We start from the raw sequence: 26,040 nt of genomic DNA on the forward strand, positions 1-26,040 counted from the left end.
GTTCTGGGCGTATACTGGGGGGACGGGGACGACTCCCATTAACCCCTGACTATACCGGGGATACGCTTATCACAATGCCTTTCTGGTCTGTGCTGAAGCAGGGCATTCTGGCAGCCAAGTGGCTTGACCTTTATTAGTGAGCCTGGTTACCCCCTCTCGGAACCACAGACTTAGAAATCGCCAGCTCATATACAGTGCATAAAATATATTTATATATATACCCTTATACAGTACACCATTTTAATAAAAAATATCACAAAATTCTTCTAAGTCCCTCGGGAAGAGTGAAAGACGCGCACGTTCATTTTCAGAGCTCCTAGACCTTCGTATAAGAAGTTAGCCAAAAAGTAGCTTCGAAAAACGCTTAGGTTAAGTTTCAGAGTTGCTTCTAATGTACCAAAGCTGGACTTAGACATAATTTCACTCTCACAACATTATGGCTGGTTGGAGACAGTCCGAACCACAAGTACCGGGTCCATGGTTCTGGGCGTATACTGGGGGGACGGGGACGACTCCCATTAACCCCTGACTATACCGGGGATACGCTTATCACAATGCCTTTCTGGTCTGTGCTGAAGCAGGGCATTCTGGCAGCCAAGTGGCTTGACCTTTATTAGTGAGCCTGGTTACCCCCTCTCGGAACCACAGACTTAGAAATCGCCAGCTCATATACAGTGCATAAAATATATTTATATATATACCCTTATACAGTACACCATTTTAATAAAAAATATCACAAAATTCTTCTAAGTCCCTCGGGAAGAGTGAAAGACGCGCACGTTCATTTTCAGAGCTCCTAGACCTTCCTATAAGAAGTTAGCCAAAAAGTAGCTTCGAAAAACGCTTAGGGTAAGTTTCAGTGTTGCTTCTAATGTACCAAAGCTGGACTTAGACATAATTTCACTCTCACAACATTATGGCTGGTTGGAGACAGTCCGTACAACAAGTACCGGGTCCATGGTTCTGGGCGTATACTGGGGGGACGGGGACGACTCCCATTAACCCCTGACTATACCGGGGATACGCTTATCACAATGCCTTTCTGGTTTGTGCTGAAGCAGGGCATTCTGGCAGCCAAGTGGCTTGACCTTTATTAGTGAGCCTGGTTACCCCCTCTCGGAACCACAGACTTAGAAATCGCCAGCTCATATACAGTGCATAAAATATATTTATATATATACCCTTATACACCATTTTAATAAAAAATATCACAAAATTCTTCTAAGTCCCTCGGGAAGAGTGAAAGACGCGCACGTTCATTTTAAGAGCTCCTAGACCTTCGTATAAGAAGTTAGCCAAAAAGTAGCTTCGAAAAACGCTTAGGTTAAGTTTCAGAGTTGCTTCTAATGTACCAAAGCTGGACTTAGACATAATTTCACTCTCACAACATTATGGCTGGTTGGAGACAGTCCGAACCACAAGTACCGGGTCCATGGTTCTGGGCGTATACTGGGGGGACGGGGACGACTCCCATTAACCCCTGACTATACCGGGGATACGCTTATCACAATGCCTTTCTGGTCTGTGCTGAAGCAGGGCATTCTGGCAGCCAAGTGGCTTGACCTTTATTAGTGAGCCTGGTTACCCCCTCTCGGAACCACAGACTTAGAAATCGCCAGCTCATATACAGTGCATAAAATATATTTATATATATACCCTTATACAGTACACCATTTTAATAAAAAATATCACAAAATTCTTCTAAGTCCCTCGGGAAGAGTGAAAGACGCGCACGTTCATTTTCAGAGCTCCTAGACCTTCCTATAAGAAGTTAGCCAAAAAGTAGCTTCGAAAAACGCTTAGGTTAAGTTTCAGAGTTGCTTCTAATGTACCAAAGCTGGACTTAGACATAATTTCACTCTCACAACATTATGGCTGGTTGGAGACAGTCCGAACCACAAGTACCGGGTCCATGGTTCTGGGCGTATACTGGGGGGACGGGGACGACTCCCATTAACCCCTGACTATACCGGGGATACGCTTATCACAATGCCTTTCTGGTCTGTGCTGAAGCAGGGCATTCTGGCAGCCAAGTTGCTTGACCTTTATTAGTGAGCCTGGTTACCCCCTCTCGGAACCACAGACTTAGAAATCGCCAGCTCATATACAGTGCATAAAATATATTTATATATATACCCTTATACAGTACACCATTTTAATAAAAAATATCACAAAATTCTTCTAAGTCCCTCGGGAAGAGTGAAAGACGCGCACGTTCATTTTCAGAGCTCCTAGACCTTCCTATAAGAAGTTAGCCCAAAAGTAGCTTCGAAAAACGCTTAGGTTAAGTATCAGAGTTGCTTCTAATGTACCAAAGCTGGACTTAGACATAATTTCACTCTCACAACATTATGGCTGGTTGGAGACAGTCCGAACCACAAGTACCGGGTCCATGGTTCTGGGCGTATACTGGGGGGACGGGGACGACTCCCATTAACCCCTGACTATACCGGGGATACGCTTATCACAATGCCTTTCTGGTCTGTGCTGAAGCAGGGCATTCTGGCAGCCAAGTGGCTTGACCTTTATTAGTGAGCCTGGTTACCCCCTCTCGGAACCACAGACTTAGAAATCGCCAGCTCATATACAGTGCATAAAATATATTTATATATATACCCTTATACACCATTTTAATAAAAAATATCACAAAATTCTTCTAAGTCCCTCGGGAAGAGTGAAAGACGCGCACGTTCATTTTAAGAGCTCCTAGACCTTCGTATAAGAAGTTAGCCAAAAAGTAGCTTCGAAAAACGCTTAGGTTAAGTTTCAGAGTTGCTTCTAATGTACCAAAGCTGGACTTAGACATAATTTCACTCTCACAACATTATGGCTGGTTGGAGACAGTCCGAACCACAAGTACCGGGTCCATGGTTCTGGGCGTATACTGGGGGGACGGGGACGACTCCCATTAACCCCTGACTATACCGGGGATACGCTTATCACAATGCCTTTCTGGTCTGTGCTGAAGCAGGGCATTCTGGCAGCCAAGTGGCTTGACCTTTATTAGTGAGCCTGGTTACCCCCTCTCGGAACCACAGACTTAGAAATCGCCAGCTCATATACAGTGCATAAAATATATTTATATATATACCCTTATACACCATTTTAATAAAAAATATCACAAAATTCTTCAAAGTCCCTCGGGAAGAGTGAAAGACGCGCACGTTCATTTTAAGAGCTCCTAGACCTTCGTATAAGAAGTTAGCCAAAAAGTAGCTTCGAAAAACGCTTAGGTTAAGTTTCAGAGTTGCTTCTAATGTACCAAAGCTGGACTTAGACATAATTTCACTCTCACAACATTATGGCTGGTTGGAGACAGTCCGAACCACAAGTACCGGGTCCATGGTTCTGGGCGTATACTGGGGGGACGGGGACGACTCCCATTAACCCCTGACTATACCGGGGATACGCTTATCACAATGCCTTTCTGGTCTGTGCTGAAGCAGGGCATTCTGGCAGTCATGTGGCTTGACCTTTATTAGTGAGCCTGGTTACCCCCTCTCGGAACCACAGACTTAGAAATCGCCAGCTCATATACAGTGCATAAAATATATTTATATATATACCCTTATACAGTACACCATTTTAATAAAAAATATCACAAAATTCTTCTAAGTCCCTCGGGAAGAGTGAAAGACGCGCACGTTCATTTTCAGAGCTCCTAGACCTTCCTATAAGAAGTTAGCCAAAAAGTAGCTTCGAAAAACGCTTAGGTTAAGTTTCAGAGTTGCTTCTAATGTACCAAAGCTGGACTTAGACATAATTTCACTCTCACAACATTATGGCTGGTTGGAGACAGTCCGAACCACAAGTACCGGGTCCATGGTTCTGGGCGTATACTGGGGGGACGGGGACGACTCCCATTAACCCCTGACTATACCGGGGATACGCTTATCACAATGCCTTTCTGGTCTGTGCTGAAGCAGGGCATTCTGGCAGCCAAGTTGCTTGACCTTTATTAGTGAGCCTGGTTACCCCCTCTCGGAACCACAGACTTAGAAATCGCCAGCTCATATACAGTGCATAAAATATATTTATATATATACCCTTATACAACATTTTAATAAAAAAATCTCAAAATTCTTCTAAGTCCCTCGGGAAGAGTGAAAGACGCGCACGTTCATTTTAAGAGCTCCTAGACCTTCGTATAAGAAGTTAGCCAAAAAGTAGCTTCGAAAAATGCTTAGGTTAAGTTTCAGAGTTGCTTCTAATGTACCAAAGCTGGACTTAGACATAATTTCACTCTCACAACATTATGGCTGGTTGGAGACAGTCCGAACCACAAGTACCGGGTCCATGGTTCTGGGCGTATACTGGGGGGACGGGGACGACTCCCATTAACCCCTGACTATACCGGGGATACGCTTATCACAATGCCTTTCTGGTCTGTGCTGAAGCAGGGCATTCTGGCAGCCAAGTGGCTTGACCTTTATTAGTGAGCCTGGTTACCCCCTCTCGGAACCACAGACTTAGAAATCGCCAGCTCATATACAGTGCATAAAATATATTTATATATATACCCTTATACACCATTTTAATAAAAAATATCACAAAATTCTTCAAAGTCCCTCGGGAAGAGTGAAAGACGCGCACGTTCATTTTAAGAGCTCCTAGACCTTCGTATAAGAAGTTAGCCAAAAAGTAGCTTCGAAAAACGCTTAGGTTAAGTTTCAGAGTTGCTTCTAATGTACCAAAGCTGGACTTAGACATAATTTCACTCTCACAACATTATGGCTGGTTGGAGACAGTCCGAACCACAAGTACCGGGTCCATGGTTCTGGGCGTATACTGGGGGGACGGGGACGACTCCCATTAACCCCTGACTATACCGGGGATACGCTTATCACAATGCCTTTCTGGTCTGTGCTGAAGCAGGGCATTCTGGCAGTCAAGTGGCTTGACCTTTATTAGTGAGCCTGGTTACCCCCTCTCGGAACCACAGACTTAGAAATCGCCAGCTCATATACAGTGCATAAAATATATTTATATATATACCCTTATACAGTACACCATTTTAATAAAAAATATCACAAAATTCTTCTAAGTCCCTCGGGAAGAGTGAAAGACGCGCACGTTCATTTTCAGAGCTCCTAGACCTTCCTATAAGAAGTTAGCCAAAAAGTAGCTTCGAAAAACGCTTAGGTTAAGTTTCAGAGTTGCTTCTAATGTACCAAAGCTGGACTTAGACATAATTTCACTCTCACAACATTATGGCTGGTTGGAGACAGTCCGAACCACAAGTACCGGGTCCATGGTTCTGGGCGTATACTGGGGGGACGGGGACGACTCCCATTAACCCCTGACTATACCGGGGATACGCTTATCACAATGCCTTTCTGGTCTGTGCTGAAGCAGGGCATTCTGGCAGCCAAGTTGCTTGACCTTTATTAGTGAGCCTGGTTACCCCCTCTCGGAACCACAGACTTAGAAATCGCCAGCTCATATACAGTGCATAAAATATATTTATATATATACCCTTATACAACATTTTAATAAAAAAATCTAAAAATTCTTCTAAGTCCCTCGGGAAGAATGAAAGACGCGCACGTTCATTTTCAGAGCTCCTAGACCTTCCTATAAGAAGTTAGCCAAAAAGTAGCTTCGAAAAACGCTTAGGGTAAGTTTCAGTGTTGCTTCTAATGTACCAAAGCTGGACTTAGACATAATTTCACTCTCACAACATTATGGCTGGTTGGAGACAGTCCGTACAACAAGTACCGGGTCCATGGTTCTGGGCGTATACTGGGGGGACGGGGACGACTCCCATTAACCCCTGACTATACCGGGGATACGCTTATCACAATGCCTTTCTGGTTTGTGCTGAAGCAGGGCATTCTGGCAGCCAAGTGGCTTGACCTTTATTAGTGAGCCTGGTTACCCCCTCTCGGAACCACAGACTTAGAAATCGCCAGCTCATATACAGTGCATAAAATATATTTATATATATACCCTTATACACCATTTTAATAAAAAATATCACAAAATTCTTCTAAGTCCCTCGGGAAGAGTGAAAGACGCGCACGTTCATTTTAAGAGCTCCTAGACCTTCGTATAAGAAGTTAGCCAAAAAGTAGCTTCGAAAAACGCTTAGGTTAAGTTTCAGAGTTGCTTCTAATGTACCAAAGCTGGACTTAGACATAATTTCACTCTCACAACATTATGGCTGGTTGGAGACAGTCCGAACCACAAGTACCGGGTCCATGGTTCTGGGCGTATACTGGGGGGACGGGGACGACTCCCATTAACCCCTGACTATACCGGGGATACGCTTATCACAATGCCTTTCTGGTCTGTGCTGAAGCAGGGCATTCTGGCAGCCAAGTGGCTTGACCTTTATTAGTGAGCCTGGTTACCCCCTCTCGGAACCACAGACTTAGAAATCGCCAGCTCATATACAGTGCATAAAATATATTTATATATATACCCTTATACAGTACACCATTTTAATAAAAAATATCACAAAATTCTTCTAAGTCCCTCGGGAAGAGTGAAAGACGCGCACGTTCATTTTCAGAGCTCCTAGACCTTCCTATAAGAAGTTAGCCAAAAAGTAGCTTCGAAAAACGCTTAGGTTAAGTTTCAGAGTTGCTTCTAATGTACCAAAGCTGGACTTAGACATAATTTCACTCTCACAACATTATGGCTGGTTGGAGACAGTCCGAACCACAAGTACCGGGTCCATGGTTCTGGGCGTATACTGGGGGGACGGGGACGACTCCCATTAACCCCTGACTATACCGGGGATACGCTTATCACAATGCCTTTCTGGTCTGTGCTGAAGCAGGGCATTCTGGCAGCCAAGTTGCTTGACCTTTATTAGTGAGCCTGGTTACCCCCTCTCGGAACCACAGACTTAGAAATCGCCAGCTCATATACAGTGCATAAAATATATTTATATATATACCCTTATACAACATTTTAATAAAAAAATCTCAAAATTCTTCTAAGTCCCTCGGGAAGAGTGAAAAACGCGCACGTTCATTTTCAGAGCTCCTAGACCTTCCTATAAGAAGTTAGCCAAAAAGTAGCTTCGAAAAACGCTTAGGGTAAGTTTCAGTGTTGCTTCTAATGTACCAAAGCTGGACTTAGACATAATTTCACTCTCACAACATTATGGCTGGTTGGAGACAGTCCGAACCACAAGTACCGGGTCCATGGTTCTGGGCGTATACTGGGGGGACGGGGACGACTCCCATTAACCCCTGACTATACCGGGGATACGCTTATCACAATGCCTTTCTGGTTTGTGCTGAAGCAGGGCATTCTGGCAGCCAAGTGGCTTGACCTTTATTAGTGAGCCTGGTTACCCCCTCTCGGAACCACAGACTTAGAAATCGCCAGCTCATATACAGTGCATAAAATATATTTATATATATACCCTTATACAGTACACCATTTTAATAAAAAATATCACAAAATTCTTCTAAGTCCCTCGGGAAGAGTGAAAGACGCGCACGTTCATTTTCAGAGCTCCTAGACCTTCCTATAAGAAGTTAGCCAAAAAGTAGCTTCGAAAAACGCTTAGGTTAAGTTTCAGAGTTGCTTCTAATGTACCAAAGCTGGACTTAGACATAATTTCACTCTCACAACATTATGGCTGGTTGGAGACAGTCCGAACCACAAGTACCGGGTCCATGGTTCTGGGCGTATACTGGGGGGACGGGGACGACTCCCATTAACCCCTGACTATACCGGGGATACGCTTATCACAATGCCTTTCTGGTCTGTGCTGAAGCAGGGCATTCTGGCAGCCAAGTTGCTTGACCTTTATTAGTGAGCCTGGTTACCCCCTCTCGGAACCACAGACTTAGAAATCGCCAGCTCATATACAGTGCATAAAATATATTTATATATATACCCTTATACAACATTTTAATAAAAAAATCTCAAAATTCTTCTAAGTCCCTCGGGAAGAGTGAAAGACGCGCACGTTCATTTTCAGAGCTCCTAGACCTTCCTATAAGAAGTTAGCCAAAAAGTAGCTTCGAAAAACGCTTAGGGTAAGTTTCAGTGTTGCTTCTAATGTACCAAAGCTGGACTTAGACATAATTTCACTCTCACAACATTATGGCTGGTTGGAGACAGTCCGTACAACAAGTACCGGGTCCATGGTTCTGGGCGTATACTGGGGGGACGGGGACGACTCCCATTAACCCCTGACTATACCGGGGATACGCTTATCACAATGCCTTTCTGGTTTGTGCTGAAGCAGGGCATTCTGGCAGCCAAGTGGCTTGACCTTTATTAGTGAGCCTGGTTACCCCCTCTCGGAACCACAGACTTAGAAATCGCCAGCTCATATACAGTGCATAAAATATATTTATATATATACCCTTATACACCATTTTAATAAAAAATATCACAAAATTCTTCTAAGTCCCTCGGGAAGAGTGAAAGACGCGCACGTTCATTTTAAGAGCTCCTAGACCTTCGTATAAGAAGTTAGCCAAAAAGTAGCTTCGAAAAACGCTTAGGTTAAGTTTCAGAGTTGCTTCTAATGTACCAAAGCTGGACTCAGACATAATTTCACTCTCACAACATTATGGCTGGTTGGAGACAGTCCGAACCACAAGTACCGGGTCCATGGTTCTGGGCGTATACTGGGGGGACGGGGACGACTCCCATTAACCCCTGACTATACCGGGGATACGCTTATCACAATGCCTTTCTGGTCTGTGCTGAAGCAGGGCATTCTGGCAGCCAAGTTGCTTGACCTTTATTAGTGAGCCTGTTACCCCCTCTCGGAACCACAGACTTAGAAATCGCCAGCTCATATACAGTGCATAAAATATATTTATATATATACCCTTATACAACATTTTAATAAAAAAATCTCAAAATTCTTCTAAGTCCCTCGGGAAGAGTGAAAGACGCGCACGTTCATTTTCAGAGCTCCTAGACCTTCCTATAAGAAGTTAGCCAAAAAGTAGCTTCGAAAAACGCTTAGGGTAAGTTTCAGTGTTGCTTCTAATGTACCAAAGCTGGACTTAGACATAATTTCACTCTCACAACATTATGGCTGGTTGGAGACAGTCCGTACAACAAGTACCGGGTCCATGGTTCTGGGCGTATACTGGGGGGACGGGGACGACTCCCATTAACCCCTGACTATACCGGGGATACGCTTATCACAATGCCTTTCTGGTTTGTGCTGAAGCAGGGCATTCTGGCAGCCAAGTGGCTTGACCTTTATTAGTGAGCCTGGTTACCCCCTCTCGGAACCACAGACTTAGAAATCGCCAGCTCATATACAGTGCATAAAATATATTTATATATATACCCTTATACACCATTTTAATAAAAAATATCACAAAATTCTTCTAAGTCCCTCGGGAAGAGTGAAAGACGCGCACGTTCATTTTAAGAGCTCCTAGACCTTCGTATAAGAAGTTAGCCAAAAAGTAGCTTCGAAAAACGCTAAGGTTAAGTTTCAGAGTTGCTTCTAATGTACCAAAGCTGGACTTAGACATAATTTCACTATCACAACATTATGGCTGGTTGGAGACAGTCCGAACCACAAGTACCGGGTCCATGGTTCTGGGCGTATACTGGGGGGACGGGGACGACTCCCATTAACCCCTGACTATACCGGGGATACGCTTATCACAATGCCTTTCTGGTCTGTGCTGAAGCAGGGCATTCTGGCAGCCAAGTGGCTTGACCTTTATTAGTGAGCCTGGTTACCCCCTCTCGGAACCACAGACTTAGAAATCGCCAGCTCATATACAGTGCATAAAATATATTTATATATATACCCTTATACAGTACACCATTTTAATAAAAAATATCACAAAATTCTTCTAAGTCCCTCGGGAAGAGTGAAAGACGCGCACGTTCATTTTCAGAGCTCCTAGACCTTCCTATAAGAAGTTAGCCAAAAAGTAGCTTCGAAAAACGCTTAGGTTAAGTTTCAGAGTTGCTTCTAATGTACCAAAGCTGGACTTAGACATAATTTCACTCTCACAACATTATGGCTGGTTGGAGACAGTCCGAACCACAAGTACCGGGTCCATGGTTCTGGGCGTATACTGGGGGGACGGGGACGACTCCCATTAACCCCTGACTATACCGGGGATACGCTTATCACAATGCCTTTCTGGTCTGTGCTGAAGCAGGGCATTCTGGCAGCCAAGTTGCTTGACCTTTATTAGTGAGCCAGGTTACCCCCTCTCGGAACCACAGACTTAGAAATCGCCAGCTCATATACAGTGCATAAAATATATTTATATATATACCCTTATACAAAATTTTAATTAAAAAATCTCAAAATTCTTGTAAGTCCCTCAGGAAGAGTGAAAAACGCGCACGTTCATTTTCAGAGCTCCTAGACCTTCCTATAAGAAGTTAGCCAAAAAGTAGCTTCGAAAAACGCTTAGGGTAAGTTTCAGTGTTGCTTCTAATGTACCAAAGCTGGACTTAGACATAATTTCACTCTCACAACATTATGGCTGGTTGGAGACAGTCCGAACCACAAGTACCGGGTCCATGGTTCTGGGCGTATACTGGGGGGACGGGGACGACTCCCATTAACCCCTGACTATACCGGGGATACGCTTATCACAATGCCTTTCTGGTTTGTGCTGAAGCAGGGCATTCTGGCAGCCAAGTGGCTTGACCTTTATTAGTGAGCCTGGTTACCCCCTCTCGGAACCACAGACTTAGAAATCGCCAGCTCATATACAGTGCATAAAATATATTTATATATATACCCTTATACAGTACACCATTTTAATAAAAAATATCACAAAATTCTTCTAAGTCCCTCGGGAAGAGTGAAAGACGCGCACGTTCATTTTCAGAGCTCCTAGACCTTCCTATAAGAAGTTAGCCAAAAAGTAGCTTCGAAAAACGCTTAGGTTAAGTTTCAGAGTTGCTTCTAATGTACCAAAGCTGGACTTAGACATAATTTCACTCTCACAACATTATGGCTGGTTGGAGACAGTCCGAACCACAAGTACCGGGTCCATGGTTCTGGGCGTATACTGGGGGGACGGGGACGACTCCCATTAACCCCTGACTATACCGGGGATACGCTTATCACAATGCCTTTCTGGTCTGTGCTGAAGCAGGGCATTCTGGCAGCCAAGTTGCTTGACCTTTATTAGTGAGCCAGGTTACCCCCTCTCGGAACCACAGACTTAGAAATCGCCAGCTCATATACAGTGCATAAAATATATTTATATATATACCCTTATACAAAATTTTAATTAAAAAATCTCAAAATTCTTGTAAGTCCCTCGGGAAGAGTGAAAAACGCGCACGTTCATTTTCAGAGCTCCTAGACCTTCCTATAAGAAGTTAGCCAAAAAGTAGCTTCGAAAAACGCTTAGGGTAAGTTTCAGTGTTGCTTCTAATGTACCAAAGCTGGACTTAGACATAATTTCACTCTCACAACATTATGGCTGGTTGGAGACAGTCCGAACCACAAGTACCGGGTCCATGGTTCTGGGCGTATACTGGGGGGACGGGGACGACTCCCATTAACCCCTGACTATACCGGGGATACGCTTATCACAATGCCTTTCTGGTTTGTGCTGAAGCAGGGCATTCTGGCAGCCAAGTGGCTTGACCTTTATTAGTGAGCCTGGTTACCCCCTCTCGGAACCACAGACTTAGAAATCGCCAGCTCATATACAGTGCATAAAATATATTTATATATATACCCTTATACACCATTTTAATAAAAAATATCACAAAATTCTTCTAAGTCCCTCGGGAAGAGTGAAAGACGCGCACGTTCATTTTAAGAGCTCCTAGACCTTCGTATAAGAAGTTAGCCAAAAAGTAGCTTCGAAAAACGCTTAGGTTAAGTTTCAGAGTTGCTTCTAATGTACCAAAGCTGGACTTAGACATAATTTCACTCTCACAACATTATGGCTGGTTGGAGACAGTCCGAACCACAAGTACCGGGTCCATGGTTCTGGGCGTATACTGGGGGGACGGGGACGACTCCCATTAACCCCTGACTATACCGGGGATACGCTTATCACAATGCCTTTCTGGTCTGTGCTGAAGCAGGGCATTCTGGCAGCCAAGTGGCTTGACCTTTATTAGTGAGCCTGGTTACCCCCTCTCGGAACCACAGACTTAGAAATCGCCAGCTCATATACAGTGCATAAAATATATTTATATATATACCCTTATACAGTACACCATTTTAATAAAAAATATCACAAAATTCTTCTAAGTCCCTCGGGAAGAGTGAAAGACGCGCACGTTCATTTTCAGAGCTCCTAGACCTTCCTATAAGAAGTTAGCCAAAAAGTAGCTTCGAAAAACGCTTAGGTTAAGTTTCAGAGTTGCTTCTAATGTACCAAAGCTGGACTTAGACATAATTTCACTCTCACAACATTATGGCTGGTTGGAGACAGTCCGAACCACAAGTACCGGGTCCATGGTTCTGGGCGTATACTGGGGGGACGGGGACGACTCCCATTAACCCCTGACTATACCGGGGATACGCTTATCACAATGCCTTTCTGGTCTGTGCTGAAGCAGGGCATTCTGGCAGCCAAGTTGCTTGACCTTTATTAGTGAGCCAGGTTACCCCCTCTCGGAACCACAGACTTAGAAATCGCCAGCTCATATACAGTGCATAAAATATATTTATATATATACCCTTATACAAAATTTTAATTAAAAAATCTCAAAATTCTTGTAAGTCCCTCGGGAAGAGTGAAAAACGCGCACGTTCATTTTCAGAGCTCCTAGACCTTCCTATAAGAAGTTAGCCAAAAAGTAGCTTCGAAAAACGCTTAGGGTAAGTTTCAGTGTTGCTTCTAATGTACCAAAGCTGGACTTAGACATAATTTCATTCTCACAACATTATGGCTGGTTGGAGACAGTCCGAACCACAAGTACCGGGTCCATGGTTCTGGGCGTATACTGGGGGGACGGGGACGACTCCCATTAACCCCTGACTATACCGGGGATACGCTTATCACAATGCCTTTCTGGTTTGTGCTGAAGCAGGGCATTCTGGCAGCCAAGTGGCTTGACCTTTATTAGTGAGCCTGGTTACCCCCTCTCGGAACCACAGACTTAGAAATCGCCAGCTCATATACAGTGCATAAAATATATTTATATATATACCCTTATACACCATTTTAATAAAAAATATCACAAAATTCTTCTAAGTCCCTCGGGAAGAGTGAAAGACGCGCACGTTCATTTTAAGAGCTCCTAGACCTTCGTATAAGAAGTTAGCAAAAAGTAGCTTCGAAAAACGCTTAGGTTAAGTTTCAGAGTTGCTTCTAATGTACCAAAGCTGGACTTAGACATAATTTCACTCTCACAACATTATGGCTGGTTGGAGACAGTCCGAACCACAAATACCGGGTCCATGGTTCTGGGCGTATACTGGGGGGACGGGGACGACTCCCATTAACCCCTGACTATACCGGGGATACGCTTATCACAATGCCTTTCTGGTCTGTGCTGAAGCAGGGCATTCTGGCAGCCAAGTGGCTTGACCTTTATTAGTGAGCCTGGTTACCCCCTCTCGGAACCACAGACTTAGAAATCGCCAGCTCATATACAGTGCATAAAATATATTTATATATATACCCTTATACAGTACACCATTTTAATAAAAAATATCACAAAATTCTTCTAAGTCCCTCGGGAAGAGTGAAAGACGCGCACGTTCATTTTCAGAGCTCCTAGACCTTCCTATAAGAAGTTAGCCAAAAAGTAGCTTCGAAAAACGCTTAGGTTAAGTTTCAGAGTTGCTTCTAATGTACCAAAGCTGGACTTAGACATAATTTCACTCTCACAACATTATGGCTGGTTGGAGACAGTCCGAACAACAAGTACCGGGTCCATGGTTCTGGGCGTATACTGGGGGGACGGGGACGACTCCCATTAACCCCTGACTATACCGGGGATGCGCTTATCACAATGCCTTTCTGGTCTGTGCTGAAGCAGGGCATTCTGGCAGCCAAGTGGCTTGACCTTTATTAGTGAGCCTGGTTACACCCTCTCGGAACCACAGACTTAGAAATCGCCAGCTCATATACAGTGCATAAAATATATTTATATATATACCCTTATACAACATTTTAATAAAAAAATCTCAAAATTCTTCTAAGTCCCTCGGGAAGAGTGAAAGACGCGCACGTTCATTTTCAGAGCTCCTAGACCTTCCTATAAGAAGTTAGCCAAAAAGTAGCTTCGAAAAACGCTTAGGGTAAGTTTCAGTGTTGCTTCTAATGTACCAAAGCTGGACTTAGACATAATTTCACTCTCACAACATTATGGCTGGTTGGAGACAGTCCGTACAACAAGTACCGGGTCCATGGTTCTGGGCGTATACTGGGGGGACGGGGACGACTCCCATTAACCCCTGACTATACCGGGGATACGCTTATCACAATGCCTTTCTGGTTTGTGCTGAAGCAGGGCATTCTGGCAGCCAAGTGGCTTGACCTTTATTAGTGAGCCTGGTTACCCCCTCTCGGAACCACAGACTTAGAAATCGCCAGCTCATATACAGTGCATAAAATATATTTATATATATACCCTTATACACCATTTTAATAAAAAATATCACAAAATTCTTCTAAGTCCCTCGGGAAGAGTGAAAGACGCGCACGTTCATTTTAAGAGCTCCTAGACCTTCGTATAAGAAGTTTGCCAAAAAGTAGCTTCGAAAAACGCTTAGGTTAAGTTTCAGAGTTGCTTCTAATGTACCAAAGCTGGACTTAGACATAATTTCACTCTCACAACATTATGGCTGGTTGGAGACAGTCCGAACCACAAGTACCGGGTCCATGGTTCTGGGCGTATACTGGGGGGACGGGGACGACTCCCATTAACCCCTGACTATACCGGGGATACGCTTATCACAATGCCTTTCTGGTCTGTGCTGAAGCAGGGCATTCTGGCAGCCAAGTTGCTTGACCTTTATTAGTGAGCCTGGTTACCCCCTCTCGGAACCACAGACTTAGAAATCGCCAGCTCATATACAGTGCATAAAATATATTTATATATATACCCTTATACAACATTTTAATAAAAAAATCTCAAAATTCTTCTAAGTCCCTCGGGAAGAGTGAAAGACGCGCACGTTCATTTTCAGAGCTCCTAGACCTTCCTATAAGAAGTTAGCCAAAAAGTAGCTTCGAAAAACGCTTAGGGTAAGTTTCAGTGTTGCTTCTAATGTACCAAAGCTGGACTTAGACATAATTTCACTCTCACAACATTATGGCTGGTTGGAGACAGTCCGAACCACAAGTACCGGGTCCATGGTTCTGGGCGTATACTGGGGGGACGGGGACGACTCCCATTAACCCCTGACTATACCGGGGATACGCTTATCACAATGCCTTTCTGGTCTGTGCTGAAGCAGGGCATTCTGGCAGCCAAGTTGCTTGACCTTTATTAGTGAGCCAGGTTACCCCCTCTCGGAACCACAGACTTAGAAATCGCCAGCTCATATACAGTGCATAAAATATATTTATATATATACCCTTATACAAAATTTTAATTAAAAAATCTCAAAATTCTTGTAAGTCCCTCGGGAAGAGTGAAAAACGCGCACGTTCATTTTCAGAGCTCCTAGACCTTCCTATAAGAAGTTAGCCAAAAAGTAGCTTCGAAAAACGCTTAGGGTAAGTTTCAGTGTTGCTTCTAATGTACCAAAGCTGGACTTAGACATAATTTCACTCTCACAACATTATGGCTGGTTGGAGACAGTCCGAACCACAAGTACCGGGTCCATGGTTCTGGGCGTATACTGGGGGGACGGGGACGACTCCCATTAACCCCTGACTATACCGGGGATACGCTTATCACAATGCCTTTCTGGTTTGTGCTGAAGCAGGGCATTCTGGCAGCCAAGTGGCTTGACCTTTATTAGTGAGCCTGGTTACCCCCTCTCGGAACCACAGACTTAGAAATCGCCAGCTCATATACAGTGCATAAAATATATTTATATATATACCCTTATACACCATTTTAATAAAAAATATCACAAAATTCTTCTAAGTCCCTCGGGAAGAGTGAAAGACGCGCACGTTCATTTTCAGAGCTCCTAGACCTTCCTATAAGAAGTTAGCCAAAAAGTAGCTTCGAAAAACGCTTAGGTTAAGTTTCAGAGTTGCTTCTAATGTACCAAAGCTGGACTTAGACATAATTTCACTCTCACAACATTATGGCTGGTTGGAGACAGTCCGAACCACAAGTACCGGGTCCATGGTTCTGGGCGTATACTGGGGGGACGGGGACGACTCCCATTAACCCCTGACTATACCGGGGATACGCTTATCACAATGCCTTTCTGGTCTGTGCTGAAGCAGGGCATTCTGGCAGCCAAGTTGCTTGACCTTTATTAGTGAGCCTGGTTACCCCCTCTCGGAACCACAGACTTAGAAATCGCCAGCTCATATACAGTGCATAAAATATATTTATATATATACCCTTATACACTATTTTAATAAAAAAATCACAAAATTCTTCTAAGTCCCTCGGGAAGAATGAAAGACGCGCACGTTCATTTTCAGAGCTCCTAGACCTTCCTATAAGAAGTTAGCCAAAAAGTAGCTTCGAAAAACGCTTAGGGTAAGTTTCAGTGTTGCTTCTAATGTACCAAAGCTGGACTTAGACATAATTTCACTCTCACAACATTATGGCTGGTTGGAGACAGTCCGAACCACAAGTACCGGGTCCATGGTTCTGGGCGTATACTGGGGGGACGGGGACGACTCCCATTAACCCCTGACTATACAGGGGATGCGCTTATCACAATGCCTTTCTGGTCTGTGCTGAAGCAGGGCATTCTGGCAGCCAAGTGGCTTGACCTTTATTATTGAGCCTGGTTACACCCTCTCGGAACCACAGACTTAGAAATCGCCAGCTCATATACAGTGCATAAAATATATTTATATATATACCCTTATACACCATTTTAATAAAAAATATCACAAAATTCTTCTAAGTCCCTCGGGAAGAGTGAAAGACGCGCACGTTCATTTTCAGAGCTCCAAGACCTTCCTATAAGAAGTTAGCCAAAAAGTAGCTTCGAAAAACGCTTAGGTTAAGTTTCAGAGTTGCTTCTAATGTACCAAAGCTGGACTTAGACATAATTTCTTTCTCACAACATTATGGCTGGTTGGAGACAGTCCGAACCACAAGTACCGGGTCCATGGTTCTGGGCGTATACTGGGGGGACGGGGACGACTCCCATTAACCCCTGACTATACCGGGGATATGCTTATCACAATGCCTTTCTGGTCTGTGCTGAAGCAGGGCATTCTGGCAGCCAAGTGGCTTGACCTTTATTAGTGAGCATGGTTACCCCCTCTCGGAACCACAGACTTAGAAATCGCCAGCTCATATACAGTGCATAAAATATATTTATATATATACCCTTATACACCATTTTAATAAAAAATATCACAAAATTCTTCTGAGTCCCTCGGGAAGAGTGATAGACGCGCACGTTCATTTTCAGAGCTCCTAGACCTTTCTATAAGAAGTTAGCCAAAAAGTAGCTTCGAAAAACGCTTAGGTTAAGTTTCAGAGTTGCTTCTAATGTACCAAAGCTGGACTTAGACATAATTTCACTCTCACAACATTATGGCTGGTTGGAGACAGTCCGAACCACAAGTACCGGGTCCATGGTTCTGGGCGTATACTGGGGGGACGGGGACGACTCCCATTAACCCCTGACTATACCGGGGATACGCTTATCACAATGCCTTTCTGGTCTGTGCTGAAGCAGGGCATTCTGGCAGCCAAGTTGCTTGACCTTTATTAGTGAGCCTGGTTACCCCTCTCGGAACCACAGACTTAGAAATCGCCAGCTCATATACAGTGCATAAAATATATTTATATATATACCCTTATACACCATTTTAATAAAAAAATCACAAAATTCTTCTAAGTCCCTCGGGAAGAGTGAAAGACGCGCACGTTCATTTTCAGAGCTCCTAGACCTTCCTATAAGAAGTTAGCCAAAAAGTAGCTTCGAAAAACGCTTAGGTTAAGTTTCAGAGTTGCTTCTAATGTACCAAAGCTGGACTTAGACATAATTTCACTCTCACAACGTTATGGCTGGTTGGAGACAGTCCGAACCACAAGTACCGGGTCCATGGTTCTGGGCGTATACTGGGGGGACGGGGACGACTCCCATTAACCCCTGACTATACCGGGGATACGCTTATCACAATGCCTTTCTGGTCTGTGCTGAAGCAGGGCATTCTGGCAGCCAAGTTGCTTGACCTTTATTAGTGAGCCTGGTTACCCCTCTCGGAACCACAGACTTAGAAATCGCCAGCTCATATACAGTGCATAAAATATATTTATATATATACCCTTATACACCATTTTAATAAAAAATATCACAAAATTCTTCTGAGTCCCTCGGGAAGAGTGAAAGACGCGCACGTTCATTTTCAGAGCTCCAAGACCTTCCTATAAGAAGTTAGCCAAAAAGTAGCTTCGAAAAACGCTTAGGTAAAGTTTCAGAGTTGCTTCTAATGTACCAAAGCTGGACTTAGACATAATTTCACTCTCACAACATTATGGCTGGTTGGAGACAGTCCGAACCACAAGTACCGGGTCCATGGTTCTGGGCGTATACTGGGGGGACGGGGACGACTCCCATTAACCCCTGACTATACCGGGGATACGCTTATCACAATGCCTTTCTGGTCTGTGCTGAAGCAGGGCATTCTGGCAGCCAAGTGGCTTGACCTTTATTAGTGAGAATGGTTACCCCCTCTCGGAACCACAGACTTAGAAATCGCCAGCTCATATACAGTGCATAAAATATATTTATATATATACCCTTATACACCATTTTAATAAAAAATATCACAAAATTCTTCTAATTCCCTCGGGAAGAGTGAAAGACGCGCACGTTCATTTTCAGAGCTCCTAGACCTTCCTATAAGAAGTTAGCCAAAAAGTAGCTTCGAAAAACGCTTAGGTTAAGTTTCAGAGTTGCTTCTAATGTACCAAAGCTGGACTTAGACATAATTTCACTCTCACAACATTATGGCTGGTTGGAGACAGTCCGAACCACAAGTACCGGGTCCATGGTTCTGGGCGTATACTGGGGGGACGGGGACGACTCCCATTAACCCCTGACTATACCGGGGATACGCTTATCACAATGCCTTTCTGGTCTGTGCTGAAGCAGGGCATTCTGGCAGCCAAGTTGCTTGACCTTTATTAGTGAGCCTGGTTACCCCTCTCGGAACCACAGACTTAGAAATCGCCAGCTCATATACAGTGCATAAAATATATTTATATATATACCCTTATACACTATTTTAATAAAAAAATCACAAAATTCTTCTAAGTCCCTGGGGAAGAATGAAAGACGCGCACGTTCATTTTCAGAGCTCCTAGACCTTCCTATAAGAAGTTAGCCAAAAAGTAGCTTCGAAAAACGCTTAGGGTAAGTTTCAGTGTTGCTTCTAATGTACCAAAGCTGGACTTAGACATAATTTCACTCTCACAACATTATGGCTGGTTGGAGACAGTCCGAACCACAAGTACCGGGTCCATGGTTCTGGGCGTATACTGGGGGGACGGGGACGACTCCCATTAACCCCTGACTATACCGGGGATACGCTTATCACAATGCCTTTCTGGTTTGTGCTGAAGCAGGGCATTCTGGCAGCCAAGTGGCTTGACCTTTATTAGTGAGCCTGGTTACCCCCTCTCGGAACCACAGACTTAGAAATCGCCAGCTCATATACAGTGCATAAAATATATTTATATATATACCCTTATATACCATTTTAATAAAAAATATCACAAAATTCTTCTAAGTCCCTCGGGAAGAGTGAAAGACGCGCACGTTCATTTTCAGAGCTCCAAGACCTTCCTATAAGAAGTTAGCCAAAAAGTAGCTTCGAAAAACGCTTAGGTTAAGTTTCAGAGTTGCTTCTAATGTACCAAAGCTGGACTTAGACATATTTTCACTCTCACAACATTATGGCTGGTTGGAGACAGTCCGAAGCACAAGTACCGGGTCCATGGTTCTGGGCGTATACTGGGGGGACGGGGACGACTCCCATTAACCCCTGACTATACCGGGGATACGCTTATCACAATGCCTTTCTGGTCTGTGCTGAAGCAGGGCATTCTGGCAGCCAAGTGGCTTGATCTTTATTAGTGAGCCTGGTTACCCCTCTCGGAACCACAGACTTAGAAATCGCCAGCTCATATACAGTGCATAAAATATATTTATATATATACCCTTATACACCATTTTAATAAAAAATATCACAAAATTCTTCTAAGTCCCTCGGGAAGAGTGAAAGACGCGCACGTTCATTTTAAGAGCTCCTAGACCTTCGTATAAGAAGTTAGCCAAAAAGTATCTTCGAAAAACGCTTAGGTTAAGTTTCAGAGTTGCTTCTAATGTACCAAAGCTGGACTTAGACATAATTTCACTCACACAACATTATGGCTGGTTGGAGACAGTCCGAACCACAAGTACCGGGTCCATGGTTCTGGGCGTATACTGGGGGGACGGGGACGACTCCCATTAACCCCTGACTATACCGGGGATACGCTTATCACAATGCCTTTCTGGTCTGTGCTGAAGCATGGCATTCTGGCAGCCAAGTGGATTGACCTTTATTAGTGAGCCTGGTTACCCCCTCTCGGAACCACAGACTTAGAAATCGCCAGCTCATATACAGTGCATAAAATATATTTATATATATACCCTTATACACCATTTTAATAAAAAATATCACAAAATTCTTCTAAGTCCCTCGGGAAGAGTGAAAGACGCGCACGTTCATTTTCAGAGCTCCTAGACCTTCCTATAAGAAGTTAGCCAAAAAGTAGCTTCGAAAAACGCTTAGGTTAAGTTTCAGAGTTGCTTCTAATGTACCAAAGCTGGACTTAGACATAATTTCACTCTCACAACATTATGGCTGGTTGGAGACAGTCCGAACCACAAGTACCGGGTCCATGGTTCTGGGCGTATACTGGGGGGACGGGGACGACTCCCATTAACCCCTGACTATACCGGGGATACGCTTATCACAATGCCTTTCTGGTCTGTGCTGAAGCAGGGCATTCTGGCAGCCAAGTTGCTTGACCTTTATTAGTGAGCCTGGTTACCCCTCTCGGAACCACAGACTTAGAAATCGCCAGCTCATATACAGTGCATAAAATATATTTATATATATACCCTTATACACCATTTTAATAAAAAATATCACAAAATTCTTCTAAGTCCCTCGGGAAGAGTGAAAGACGCGCACGTTCATTTTCAGAGCTCCTAGACCTTCCTATAAGAAGTTAGCCAAAAAGTAGCTTCGAAAAACGCTTAGGTTAAGTTTCAGAGTTGCTTCTAATGTACCAAAGCTGGACTTAGACATAATTTCACTCTCACAACATTATGGCTGGTTGGAGACAGTCCGAACCACAAGTACCGGGTCCATGGTTCTGGGCGTATACTGGGGGGACGGGGACGACTCCCATTAACCCCTGACTATACAGGGGATGCGCTTATCACAATGCCTTTCTGGTCTGTGCTGAAGCAGGGCATTCTGGCAGCCAAGTGGCTTGACCTTTATTATTGAGCCTGGTTACACCCTCTCGGAACCACAGACTTAGAAATCGCCAGCTCATATACAGTGCATAAAATATATTTATATATATACCCTTATACACCATTTTAATAAAAAATATCACAAAATTCTTCTAAGTCCCTCGGGAAGAGTGAAAGACGCGCACGTTCATTTTCAGAGCTCCTTGACCTTCCTATAAGAAGTTAGCCAAAAAGTAGCTTCGAAAAACGCTTAGGTTAAGTTTCAGAGTTGCTTCTAATGTACCAAAGCTGGACTTAGACATAATTTCTTTCTCACAACATTATGGCTGGTTGGAGACAGTCCGAACCACAAGTACCGGGTCCATGGTTCTGGGCGTATACTGGGGGGACGGGGACGACTCCCATTAACCCCTGACTATACCGGGGATATGCTTATCACAATGCCTTTCTGGTCTGTGCTGAAGCAGGGCATTCTGGCAGCCAAGTGGCTTGACCTTTATTAGTGAGCATGGTTACCCCCTCTCGGAACCACAGACTTAGAAATCGCCAGCTCATATACAGTGCATAAAATATATTTATATATATACCCTTATACACCATTTTAATAAAAAATATCACAAAATTCTTCTGAGTCCCTCGGGAAGAGTGATAGACGCGCACGTTCATTTTCAGAGCTCCTAGACCTTTCTATAAGAAGTTAGCCAAAAAGTAGCTTCGAAAAACGCTTAGGTTAAGTTTCAGAGTTGCTTCTAATATACCAAAGCTGGACTTAGACATAATTTCACTCTCACAACATTATGGCTGGTTGGAGACAGTCCGAACCACAAGTACCGGGTCCATGGTTCTGGGCGTATACTGGGGGGACGGGGACGACTCCCATTAACCCCTGACTATACCGGGGATACGCTTATCACAATGCCTTTCTGGTCTGTGCTGAAGCAGGGCATTCTGGCAGCCAAGTTGCTTGACCTTTATTAGTGAGCCTGGTTACCCCTCTCGGAACCACAGACTTAGAAATCGCCAGCTCATATACAGTGCATAAAATATATTTATATATATACCCTTATACACCATTTTAATAAAAAAATCACAAAATTCTTCTAAGTCCCTCGGGAAGAGTGAAAGACGCGCACGTTCATTTTCAGAGCTCCTAGACCTTCCTATAAGAAGTTAGCCAAAAAGTAGCTTCGAAAAACGCTTAGGTTAAGTTTCAGAGTTGCTTCTAATGTACCAAAGCTGGACTTAGACATAATTTCACTCTCACAACATTATGGCTGGTTGGAGACAGTCCGAACCACAAGTACCGGGTCCATGGTTCTGGGCGTATACTGGGGGGACGGGGACGACTCCCATTAACCCCTGACTATACCGGGGATACGCTTATCACAATGCCTTTCTGGTCTGTGCTGAAGCAGGGCATTCTGGCAGCCAAGTGGCTTGACCTTTATTAGTGAGAATGGTTACCCCCTCTCGGAACCACAGACTTAGAAATCGCCAGCTCATATACAGTGCATAAAATATATTTATATATATACCCTTATACACCATTTTAATAAAAAATATCACAAAATTCTTCTAATTCCCTCGGGAAGAGTGAAAGACGCGCACGTTCATTTTCAGAGCTCCTAGACCTTCCTATAAGAAGTTAGCCAAAAAGTAGCTTCGAAAAACGCTTAGGTTAAGTTTCAGAGTTGCTTCTAATGTACCAAAGCTGGACTTAGACATAATTTCACTCTCACAACATTATGGCTGGTTGGAGACAGTCCGAACCACAAGTACCGGGTCCATGGTTCTGGGCGTATACTGGGGGGACGGGGACGACTCCCATTAACCCCTGACTATACCGGGGATACGCTTATCACAATGCCTTTCTGGTCTGTGCTGAAGCAGGGCATTCTGGCAGCCAAGTTGCTTGACCTTTATTAGTGAGCCTGGTTACCCCTCTCGGAACCACAGACTTAGAAATCGCCAGCTCATATACAGTGCATAAAATATATTTATATATATACCCTTATACACTATTTTAATAAAAAAATCACAAAATTCTTCTAAGTCCCTCGGGAAGAATGAAAGACGCGCACGTTCATTTTCAGAGCTCCTAGACCTTCCTATAAGAAGTTAGCCAAAAAGTAGCTTCGAAAAACGCTTAGGGTAAGTTTCAGTGTTGCTTCTAATGTACCAAAGCTGGACTTAGACATAATTTCACTCTCACAACATTATGGCTGGTTGGAGACAGTCCGAACCACAAGTACCGGGTCCATGGTTCTGGGCGTATACTGGGGGGACGGGGACGACTCCCATTAACCCCTGACTATACCGGGGATACGCTTATCACAATGCCTTTCTGGTTTGTGCTGAAGCAGGGCATTCTGGCAGCCAAGTGGCTTGACCTTTATTAGTGAGCCTGGTTACCCCCTCTCGGAACCACAGACTTAGAAATCGCTAGCTCATATACAGTGCATAAAATATATTTATATATATACCCTTATATACCATTTTAATAAAAAATATCACAAAATTCTTCTAAGTCCCTCGGGAAGAGTGAAAGACGCGCACGTTCATTTTCAGAGCTCCAAGACCTTCCTATAAGAAGTTAGCCAAAAAGTAGCTTCGAAAAACGCTTAGGTTAAGTTTCAGAGTTGCTTCTAATGTACCAAAGCTGGACTTAGACATATTTTCACTCTCACAACATTATGGCTGGTTGGAGACAGTCCGAAGCACAAGTACCGGGTCCATGGTTCTGGGCGTATACTGGGGGGACGGGGACGACTCCCATTAACCCCTGACTATACCGGGGATACGCTTATCACAATGCCTTTCTGGTCTGTGCTGAAGCAGGGCATTCTGGCAGCCAAGTTGCTTGACCTTTATTAGTGAGCCTGGTTACCCCCTCTCGGAACCACAGACTTAGAAATCGCCAGCTCATATACAGTGCATAAAATATATTTATATATATACCCTTATACACTATTTTAATAAAAAAATCACAAAATTCTTCTAAGTCCCTCGGAAAGAATGAAAGACGCGCACGTTCATTTTCAGAGCTCCTAGACCTTCCTATAAGAAGTTAGCCAAAAAGTAGCTTCGAAAAACGCTTAGGGTAAGTTTCAGTGTTGCTTCTAATGTACCAAAGCTGGACTTAGACATAATTTCACTCTCACAACATTATGGCTGGTTGGAGACAGTCCGAACCACAAGTACCGGGTCCATGGTTCTGGGCGTATACTGGGGGGACGGGGACGACTCCCATTAACCCCTGACTATACAGGGGATGCGCTTATCACAATGCCTTTCTGGTCTGTGCTGAAGCAGGGCATTCTGGCAGCCAAGTGGCTTGACCTTTATTATTGAGCCTGGTTACACCCTCTCGGAACCACAGACTTAGAAATCGCCAGCTCATATACAGTGCATAAAATATATTTATATATATACCCTTATACACCATTTTAATAAAAAATATCACAAAATTCTTCTAAGTCCCTCGGGAAGAGTGAAAGACGCGCACGTTCATTTTCAGAGCTCCAAGACCTTCCTATAAGAAGTTAGCCAAAAAGTAGCTTCGAAAAACGCTTAGGTTAAGTTTCAGAGTTGCTTCTAATGTACCAAAGCTGGACTTAGACATAATTTCTTTCTCACAACATTATGGCTGGTTGGAGACAGTCCGAACCACAAGTACCGGGTCCATGGTTCTGGGCGTATACTGGGGGGACGGGGACGACTCCCATTAACCCCTGACTATACCGGGGATATGCTTATCACAATGCCTTTCTGGTCTGTGCTGAAGCAGGGCATTCTGGCAGCCAAGTGGCTTGACCTTTATTAGTGAGCATGGTTACCCCCTCTCGGAACCACAGACTTAGAAATCGCCAGCTCATATACAGTGCATAAAATATATTTATATATATACCCTTATACACCATTTTAATAAAAAATATCACAAAATTCTTCTGAGTCCCTCGGGAAGAGTGATAGACGCGCACGTTCATTTTCAGAGCTCCTAGACCTTTCTATAAGAAGTTAGCCAAAAAGTAGCTTCGAAAAACGCTTAGGTTAAGTTTCAGAGTTGCTTCTAATATACCAAAGCTGGACTTAGACATAATTTCACTCTCACAACATTATGGCTGGTTGGAGACAGTCCGAACCACAAGTACCGGGTCCATGGTTCTGGGCGTATACTGGGGGGACGGGGACGACTCCCATTAACCCCTGACTATACCGGGGATACGCTTATCACAATGCCTTTCTGGTCTGTGCTGAAGCAGGGCATTCTGGCAGCCAAGTTGCTTGACCTTTATTAGTGAGCCTGGTTACCCCTCTCGGAACCACAGACTTAGAAATCGCCAGCTCATATACAGTGCATAAAATATATTTATATATATACCCTTATACACCATTTTAATAAAAAAATCACAAAATTCTTCTAAGTCCCTCGGGAAGAGTGAAAGACGCGCACGTTCATTTTCAGAGCTCCTAGACCTTCCTATAAGAAGTTAGCCAAAAAGTAGCTTCGAAAAACG

Source organism: Ascaphus truei, chromosome 1 (genome assembly GCF_040206685.1).
Source record: "Ascaphus truei isolate aAscTru1 chromosome 1, aAscTru1.hap1, whole genome shotgun sequence".
In the NCBI taxonomy this organism is placed as follows: Eukaryota; Metazoa; Chordata; class Amphibia; order Anura; family Ascaphidae; genus Ascaphus; species Ascaphus truei.